General features: G+C 40.6%; 1 pseudogene; it reads left to right on the top strand.

Annotated features, from left to right (window-relative positions):
* The first annotated feature begins 4,195 nt into the window (after positions 1-4,195).
* Positions 4,196-6,780, top strand: LOC133898596 (protein CURVATURE THYLAKOID 1A, chloroplastic-like; annotated as a pseudogene).
* The last annotated feature ends 3,384 nt before the right edge of the window (positions 6,781-10,164 follow it).

The raw sequence follows: 10,164 nt of genomic DNA, 5'->3' as shown, positions 1-10,164 counted from the left end.
AGGCCTTCTTTTACCCTAACTCCTAACACCTACTACGATGGCGGCTCGACGAGGCAGTATTTCTCTGGTGCTAGGGACCCCCACTACGACATCATCTCGTAGAGGCCAGCGTTCACCGGTGCCGGTGACCACTACTACGACGATAGCTCATCGAGGCAGCCTTCCATCATGGACCTAGGTCCTTCGTCTTCTCATGTCCCTGTCTTGGGTAGAACAACCACTTCATGACTAAGTAATTGTTATATATCTCAGGCTTTATCGGTGCTAACATGTTTTCTTCTTTTTTCCATATGCGGAGATCAAATATCCCGAGGACATAGATGTGCATGCGCACTACATGGAGCAACTAATCGGGGATGGTACTCAGATCCCTAGCTACGAGTACATCTTTGGAATTATGGATGAGCTCGGTGCTTCGCAGCTACCTGGTGCACCAGAGATAAGGACAAAGCCTAGCCAGGATGACTACGTGACGCCACCGCCCGTCGAATGGCCTACGCGACTGATTGTACCACTCGACCCGCTGGCGTACTTATATCACCATGTTAGAGCATAGAGGCGTAGGGTTCTCAGGCCTGGTGAGACCAGAGGGGTCATCCTCAAGCGGGGATGCTTTTAGGTTACTTTAGTGATGTAGCTAGTTATCCTATTCGTAGTACCAGGGTTGTACCAGTTATGACTTTGTACTACTCTATTGATATATCTTTATGCTACTATCTTATTGTCAGTGTCATATTATCTTTTCTCTACTATGTTTTAGTTAGTGCTATTATTCATACCATAGAGTCATACCCCGACCATTCCATAACCCGACCATTCCATAACCAACATAATAAACACCTCGACCTAAGTTATAATGGCATGTACAATACACCTAGGTGAGTACTTGAGTTTTGCCTAACATGCCTTAGGAAATGTAAAAAGGCACAGATCGAAGGTACGCTACACAAATGGCAACATCGTCATGACAATTGTTATAATCGTATTGACTTATAGTGAACTGGGAGGAGCATCTTGACTCCCAATATGTTTCACCACCATATTGCGCTGGCAAAGGATGAGGAACAACAACCGTTTTTTGGCACGGGTAGGGGCACCATGGATCGATGCATACAGTAGGGTCCTCGAGTTGTATGATAGAAGGACTTGGCATAACATCCACCTCCCGCTGCAAGTCAAAGAAACGATCTCATAGGTGTTTGATGTAATCTTGGATATGCTATAGAATAGGAGGATCAATCCATCTCGTGTATTGGCAGTTGTCAGGTCGTCATCTGAGGCCTGCGGAAATGTTGAGGCCACAATCGACATTGGTATAAAAAAATGATACTGATGTTCAAGCTGATATACTTCTCACTCTCCCAAGAGGAAATTAGAAGAATCGATGCCCTCCACAAATGCTCCCATTATATATCTGGACAATGCAGTTATAGCCATAGAAGCACTTGGGCCATGCCTCATTCGGGTGGTCACAAATCCTTAGATGACTTGGAGGATAAAAATCAATCTTATCCTGCAAAAGGAAGTTGTGAAGATACTCATCGTACTCTGTTGGACGAAACGAACCCTCCCATCTCACCACCGGCCACCCTGCCCCCTTCTTCCTCGGCCCTTAGCCTACATTGATCGTTATGGTTTCGATTTGAAGATATATGAGCCTTTTATTGAAGAGTGGGAGCAACATAGCTCCTTTTACCACGTCATAATTGTTTTTCTTGCGCCAAATAGGAATTCTATTTTCATCCAAAAGGACTTGGCATAATGCAGTGCTTTTCATGAATAGTTGACACCACGCATAATCATTTTTTCAACCAAAATGACTCCACAAAGCAGTATATAAAACAACGGAATAAATATGCATACATATGTAACTATATTAGTATCACACATTCCATTATTTCGCTTGCTAATTGTTTACTTCTGATGTCTCAAAACATGTCAACATGGATTTCTGGAGGAACCACCCCATAGGAGTGTCACAATAGCATGAGCGTCCATTATGTAGGTGTGGCAACCGAGCTCAAATGTTGATGCCCTTCGAGGTTGAGACTTTTGGTAGGAGGTTCTTCATATGTCCGGACATTGATGACGATTTCATGGTGCACCCCTCTTCCGCACTTTGTTCGCACCTCCCAACTATATATTGTGCAGAACACTACTAATGCCATATTTATTGTCCCAAGCCATGTTGTTTAAAGTAATGGATCAACATTATCAAGCCACCTTACAATGGGGGGCTACATCAAAGAGGTTAAAACCAGACGTGAGTACAAAATTAGGATGGAGGAAGCTTGCTTGCGGTAGGAGGCATGACACAAGCGCCAACAAGAACATCAATGCCGATAACAAGAATGCAAGCGACAAGTCGAGGAGCTTCAGAGGTGTGAGGATGAACACTGTCTCTGACATGACATTCTAAGGAGGCAAGAGGCCAAGCTACAAAAGAGTGAGGAACAACTACAAAGGCGTGAAGCGCACCTGCGTCGACACGAAGAGGCTGAGCATGAAGCGGTACATGAAAGAAGGGGGAAACATCCTCAGTCCACCTAGTAGAAGCCTGTAATATTAGCGTGAACTTTGTGTTACTCGTAGACGTCCAACAGTGCTAATAAAATTGCCAACTTGTACTATACTCATCCGATTAATACACCTGTACTTGTTTGAAACATAGCCTTTTCAGAAGTAGTCTCTTTAGACCTAGCCTTTGCAGATGTAGCCTTTTCAGACCTAACCTTTTCAGTTGACATGACCACTCTATACAACGGAATAAATTGCTTTCCCAGGTCCAATTTCCATAGACTTAGTCCATGAACCAGCACAAAACTCCAGTAAAAATAGAGGATCCCCTGGCCACATCTAAAATCAAACCATTAGCCTCAACCACCAAACTCCTACTGCAATGGCGTCTGATCCTCTCCCCAAGAAATACTTGTCGGATACTATGCCTGCTAGGGTCGAAGTGCTTATGTGTTGGTGTAGAGACCTTTATAGGGTGACGAAGTCTTCTGAATTCTCTAAAACCTACAGAAGGAGGTTCTTCAGGTGTTCGAACTACAAGTACGATCCATCCTAGGGTAGCATCCATGTTGGTTACCGCAGCCAGGTAAACACTTATGGCCAAACTACTCCAAATACAACTGAGATTTACTATTGAATATTTTGATCTCCATTGCAGTCTCCACCACCACTATGTGACTTCGTATAGTGGCTGGATACTGAGTAGTCACAAGCAGATATGTTCCTTTTACACACTCAGCACTAGGCTGCATGGAGATGATTTCATGAAACGAAACATGACGAGAGGAGGGAGGCTACGCGCAAACGCATTCAGGAGGAGCAATAGAAGATAAAGGAGGAGCAGAACCACATGAAAGAGGAGGCTTGTGAGGCGGAGAGGGAGAGGAAGCACGGGAGGACACATCGGGCGCGTGAGGCAGGACCAGAAGCTGCGAGAAAGGGAAAATACCCACGTTGCACTCAGGAGAGTTGATGTTGTAATAATTTGTTTACATACACTAAGACATGTTTGGTTTAGATGTGGTACATGAATAGATTAGAATGATCGTGTACCGTACATGCAAATCATGTATGTTTCAGCTTTGATTAAAATCACCGTGTTCAACCTTCATTTTCCAACAATTCCGCATATAAAAAATATCTCAAAAATATTGAATGACGATGAACTTTAAAATACTTTGACAACAACTAATGGCGAAACACGGATGCCACTTACTCTGCCACAAACCAAAAAAACAACATACCGAAACCCTAAATTAGGTTTCAGCAACCCTAAGAAGATGTCGCCCGTTGGTTGGGTGATAACATGTTGCCGAATGTTGGATGGATGCACCTTCTGCGCCATGTTAGAGGGTCATCACATTGGCCTGCCATGTTAAGGTGTTGGTCGTTAGATGCGCAACACCTTGCTGTCGTCCATCCAGCAGGCGACGGTAGTCTACTTCTACAATTTTTTAGAACAAACATGTATTTTTTTCAAATATATGTATTTTTTCAAATATATATATATATATATATATATATATATATATATATATATATATATATATAGACACACACACACCGGCCCTGTGTCTACTATAGCGATCCTTGGAGAAAAAAAGCATTTCTAGAACTGACAATTTCAAGTTTTCAACAGTATGCCAGAACTGAAGACACCTTCATTTCGTTTAAGCTTATGGCAACTGTTGGATGTTGCACGTGCTGCACGTGCAATATCTCGCAGCACGTGCAATATGTTGCGGCGCTCTTCCCCCGCTGCGCAGGTACTGAGCGGCTCTCATATTTTACTGTTCTTCGTAGGCGCTTATATCATTTGGTTTGAGTCGGATGGGTTAGAGCTCATCCCTGGTGCGATTGCAATTTGCAAAACTGCGATGTAACTTTCAAAATTTCGTAGAGCGATTGTAAAATTGCGATGTAGGTTTATTTGTAGCTTTAAGAACACAACATTTCGATGTGTGAAGCAACACAAAATGCTAATTTGTGTTATGCAAACTGTGGGTTCAGTTTCTCATGATCTTAGAGTGATCTTGCAGTAGGACTTCTTACGCCACACACTGTCAGGTTGTTATACATTCCAATTGCTGAGCATAAAATATGTTAATGCGACCTTGGAATATGTCCCTTTGGTCTAAAATCATGTTAATTTTCGCAGAAACTTTTCAGGGTCCGCCGTCCCGTTTCTTCAAGTGATAGCTTGTAGCTGCTGCTATATAGCATATTATTGCATTGCGAAAGAAATACGCACGAATAAGAAATTCACGACTTCGAAGTGCAGGTTAATTGAAAAAAAAATTCCCCAAAGTAATGTTGACCTCCTGTCCTGTTACCCACTTATCATATGAATATGCAATTATTCACAGTCTTGGTCATGAAAATCTTATGACACGAGTTCAAATGTAATTCCAGCCCATAACTTGTCCTGGCAGGAGCAGAGCACAACTTCCTCATTCGTCAACTCATTACACGGCAGGCACACATGGCACAGTTCAAATCATCTACAAAACACACGATTCAAATGCCAGAACTGAAAGTTTTCTCATATATCAATTCATCCTAAAGATGGCATTTCCTATAGAATTCGTACAACACAAACATTCACAGCCTGTACGTCAAGAGGTTAGGGACATTTTTCTTTTTCTTTTAGGAGCTTGTTGGGTTTCATCTCTAATCTATCCTAATTTTCTTAGGACTAAAAGGCTCTATTGTTGTAAGCAAAAGGTTTCAATCAGTTAGACCCTCCAAATAAATAGATGGATCGAACGTTTGCAATATAATTGACAAAGTTATGTAACAAATGTTTCAGAATTTTGTTGATGACCATCCTACACCCTAATGAAATTTCATTCTTTTTTTAACAGATTCCCCGAAGACTTCTCGACTCCAGTTAACAGCTTCAAGATTTTCAAGAGATAGTAGTTCTGCTGACATCGATGAACTCGTTTCTGACTTCAGGGATAAGGTAAGTTAACCTTACTTGTGGGAACTGGGAACACATTGTATTTCTCTATGCCAGTAATATTAGTACATATATTTACCACATTGTCTACTACAGTGGTTGTTGTTGTCTACTACAGTGGGATGCCATTGAGAACAAGCCTCTCTTCTCTGGTACGGTGGTGGAGCAATCCTTGCTGTTTGGCTATCCTCGGTTGTGGTCAGAGCTCTTGGCTCTGTTCCATTGGTATTCAAGTACCCTATCCTGCTACGTCCCATTTCCCAGTGGATGTTTCCTCTCTAATACTTTGCTGTTAGAGTGTTATTCATATTATCATTTGTTTATCTTATTACTGTTTCTATACGTTCCCTGTCATGTTCTGTAGCTCCAAACTTAAATCATCTTCAACAGATACTTTAAAAATTGATACTCTATAACACTATTACAATATCGCTTAACACTATTATAGCATCATCTATTTTTTTCATCTCTAACAGTTACTCTATTTCCTACCTTCCATTACTTTACTCCTTTTCTCGGACCCACGTGCATACTATGTGAATAGTGATACGGATGCTATAGGGTAGCAGCAAATTTGAAGTAGCACATTCTCACTCCATAATACTGTTCACCTTGATACCGTAGCTGTTAAAGGCAAAATTCTAACACAACAGTATTTTTGTTTCCTGTAGTATTAAAAACCTCTCCTGTTAGAGATAGCCTTACTAGAGCTAGTTGGGCTCGGCTACTCGGGATGGTTTGTATACCGGTACTGCTCTTCCAGGTAATCTCAAAACCATGCAAGTTTTCCACTATTCAGCACGAGTTTCTCAAGTTCTAGTTGTCCCTTTGTCTTAACTGTGCACACCTAAAAGCCTGCTGGTGGAACTGTGGAGGATGCACAGCTTGTTAATAATGAGCTAGCAAAGATCAAGTTGTCCATTGTCCATGCCTGACATGCCTAGCGGATAAACAGCTGGTTAGTGTGTAGTAACATTGTCATGTTTGTCAAAGCTAGGTACAATGCCCTTGCATTTGTTTTAACCTAAAGAAAATTCTACATAACATTTAAAATGCAATATTCTATGTTGAATGTGCTTTGGTACAACCTACAGTAACACAGAAAATTACTTGGATTGTTTACTTCTAATTTGTCCAAGTATCGGTTCTGACCAAGTATTGGTTCTGATCATTTTTGTATGCCTTAATTTTATTAATTGTATGTTTTCTGACAATCTGTATTTTTCTGGCAGGAAAATCGAAACGAATTGGCCAATAACCTTGATGCTCTAAAGAAAAGGATTACTGGCGACGATGAATAGCTGTATCCTGGTTTAGAATTCTATTTCTCCTCTGGAACATTGTGGCATCTTTTCTTAGTGCCAATAGATTTAGAAATGGTCTAGAAATATTCAGTGTTATTGAAGTATGGCCTCCCACATCTTCTGTGCTGTCTGCAGATCAGCTTGTTGTATGCTGTATCACCCGATTTCTGGAGAGATCTCTACATTCTAGCCGAGCTAAAATTCTTCCGATTCTCAATATATGCTGCTGTGGTTCCTCACAAATGAGTCAGCTCTGTGCTGCTGCAGACCGCAGTCAGAAGTTACCGGCCAGAACCTACGAGATGTAAAATTATTTGAAATAAAATCAGAACTACTTCTTTTTCACTTGGCCAAACATGATGCACCCCATCTTTAGTAATTGGGCGACTAATCTATCAGCTCTCTGTAAGCAACTCCTCTGCTTTCTTATGTTGTCCTGAAGTTGCCGGCTGGCTGCTGCCACCAACCATTGTGTCCTGTTGTTTCATGCATGAATTATTGTATGAATAAATTATGAATGATACGGGTGCCATACACATCTGAGATCTTTTGCCGTACGATTTCTGTCAAAGACGTGTCATATCTGGATTTGCACTCTGCACATCACTTTACATTGCTTTGGCGAGATGCCATCCCTTTCTGGTCTAAGATGAGACCTGTGTGATGTGTCAAACAGAGGGTGGTTATATCCCGGAGTCTGGACAGAGAGATTTTGCTTGTGACAGCAACCTTTGAGACGACTGGTGAGCTGAGCTGCAACTTGCAAGAAGTGTTGTTTCTTTGACAAAAACATTTTTTTTAAAAGAGGAAGTTCTATTTCATCAAGCAAATAAAAGTATTCCGGTCTCTACACCTTACGATGTATGCGACCTATAATTAAAACCAAAACACACCCTCTTACAAAAGATGTTAAAAAAAACGACAAGCATTCTTCATCGATGACATATTCTATTATTAAATCTCTACCCATGCGTGGTGAATATCTCCATTATAGATGTCTCCAACACACGACAAGCCATACGCATTGTTTTCCTGTCTTCCTCATGCTGCAACAGAGTCCAGAATCTTGTTCAATATGTTGCCCTGAAGATAACCTGCATAGAGGAGTGAATTTGTTTTTTTTATCAAAAATCACATCATTCCGGCTCAGCCAAATAGCCCAACAAATGGCACTAGCCCCCACCAGAATTTGCCTTTTCAATTTTGCTCCTATTCCCCTAAGCCACGTTCCAAACATATTTGGAATGCTACGAGGAGGATGTAAACCAAAAGCGACAACTAAAGTTCTCCATAAAAATTTGGCTAGATTGCAATCAAAGAATAAATGTTGAATCGTTTCATTCTTGTTGCAAAAGCAGCAATTTTCATTACCATGCCAGTTTCTTTTAATTAGGTTATCTTTGGTAAGGACAACCCCTTTCTGTAGAAACCACAAAAAAAAATCTTTACTTTTAGAGGGATTTTCAATTTCCACACATATCGGTTGTCATCTAAGATGTTTTCATTTATAACAGCCATATACATCGAATGGACTGAGAATTGCCCATTCTCCTTTAATGACCACTTGAAAATGTCAGAGTTTTCATTAAGATGAACACATGCTATTTTTGCCACTAGACTATGCCAGGCTGTCAAATTGTTTCCCACTAGAGCTCGTCTAAAAGAGACATTTAGAGGATCTGAGTTTAACACTTCCGATACCATGGCATGTTTTCTGTGAACTATGTTATATAATACCGGGAATTGCTCACTTAGTGTAGTTGAGCCGAGCCATTTATCTTCCCAGAATCTAATCTGTGATCCACTTTGTACTTCAAAATTCCCAAAGGAAAGAAAAAGTGCTTTGATTTTCATTAGACCTGACCAGAAATGTGAATCGCCTGGCTTCTTTTCTACCTGAGCAATTGTCTTGGTACCTAAATACTTGTTTCTCAAAAACCGTTGCCATACCCCATCTTCATTAATGAGTTTGAATAACCATTTGCTCAGTAGACATTTATTTTGAACGTCAAGGTCTTATATGCCTAAACCCCCTTATTCTTTAGGTCTACATAGCATATTCCATTTTGTGAGTCTGTATTTTGTCCTATGTCCATCACCCTGCCAGAAGAATCTGGAACGGTAATAATCCAATTTCTTTAAGATTCCTCTTGGGACCTCAAAGAATGAAAACATAAACATCGACAGACTACTCAAAACGGAATTGATTAAGATTAGTCGGCCACCATATGACAAGTGTTTTCCTTTCCAGTTGTTTAATTTCTTTTCAAAATGTTCCTCTACTCTATTCCAGTCTTTATTACTTAATTTCCTATGACTCATTGGTATTCCCAAATACCTGAAAGGGAACTCTCCAATCCCACATCCAAAAATTTGAGCAAATTGTTCTTCGCATTCCTTCGCCTCTCCGTAGCAGAATAACTCACTTTTATGGAAATTAATCTTAAGACCAGATAGTTGCTCAAATGCACAAAGCACCAACTTCATATTCATAGCCTTTTCGATATTTTGATCCATAAATATAATAGTATCATCTGCATATTGTAATATAGAGAGGCCACCATCTACCAAATGCGGAACGACACCTTCAACCTGGCCATCTTCCTTGGCTCGTGCTATAAGTATGGCTAACATATCAACAACTAAATTGAAAAGGATCGGTGAAAGTGGGTCTCCTTGCCTGAGCCCTTTCTTAGTTTGGAAGAATCTTCCCACATCATCATTGACCTTAATTCCAACACTACCCCGTGAAACAAACTGTTCTATCCAATTGCACCACTTTGTTGAGAACCCTTTCATACGTAAAGCTTGTTGAAGAAAAGACCATTTTACCTTATCATATGCCTTTTCAAAATCTAATTTGAGTACTACTCCACTTAGATTCTTCCTATGCATCTCGTGTAATGTTTCATGCAGAATAACCACTCCTTCCATAATGTTTCTTCCTGGCATGAATGCCGTTTGTGTTGGCCTTATCACCTCATCCGCAACTCCTATTATTCTGTTTAGCCCAACTTTAGTAAAGATCTTGAAGATAACATTGAGTAAGCATATAGGACGGAATTGCTTAATATTTATGGCCTCTTTTTGTTTAGGAAGCAGAGTGATCACACCAAAGTTTAACCTGTAAAGTGGCAATGTTCCTTTGTGAAACTCCTTAAACAAAGCCATAAGGTCATCTTTTATGATGTTCCAAAAGACTTGATAGAACTCAGCCGGGAACCCGTCTGGACCTGGTGCTTTGTTGTGTTTTATTTGGAAAATTGCCTCTTTAACCTCAGTTTCAGTGAATGGTGCAACCAACATCTCGTTATCTACCTCCGACACTTGCGGAATATCATCCTTCTGAGTTTCATCTAAAGAAAAATCCCCTTCCTCTGG

This window comes from Phragmites australis, chromosome 18, assembly GCF_958298935.1.
Source record: "Phragmites australis chromosome 18, lpPhrAust1.1, whole genome shotgun sequence".
Taxonomy (NCBI): domain Eukaryota; kingdom Viridiplantae; phylum Streptophyta; class Magnoliopsida; order Poales; family Poaceae; genus Phragmites; species Phragmites australis.
Note: the sequence above shows the minus strand (reverse complement) of the source record. Positions and strands in the feature narration are given on the sequence as shown.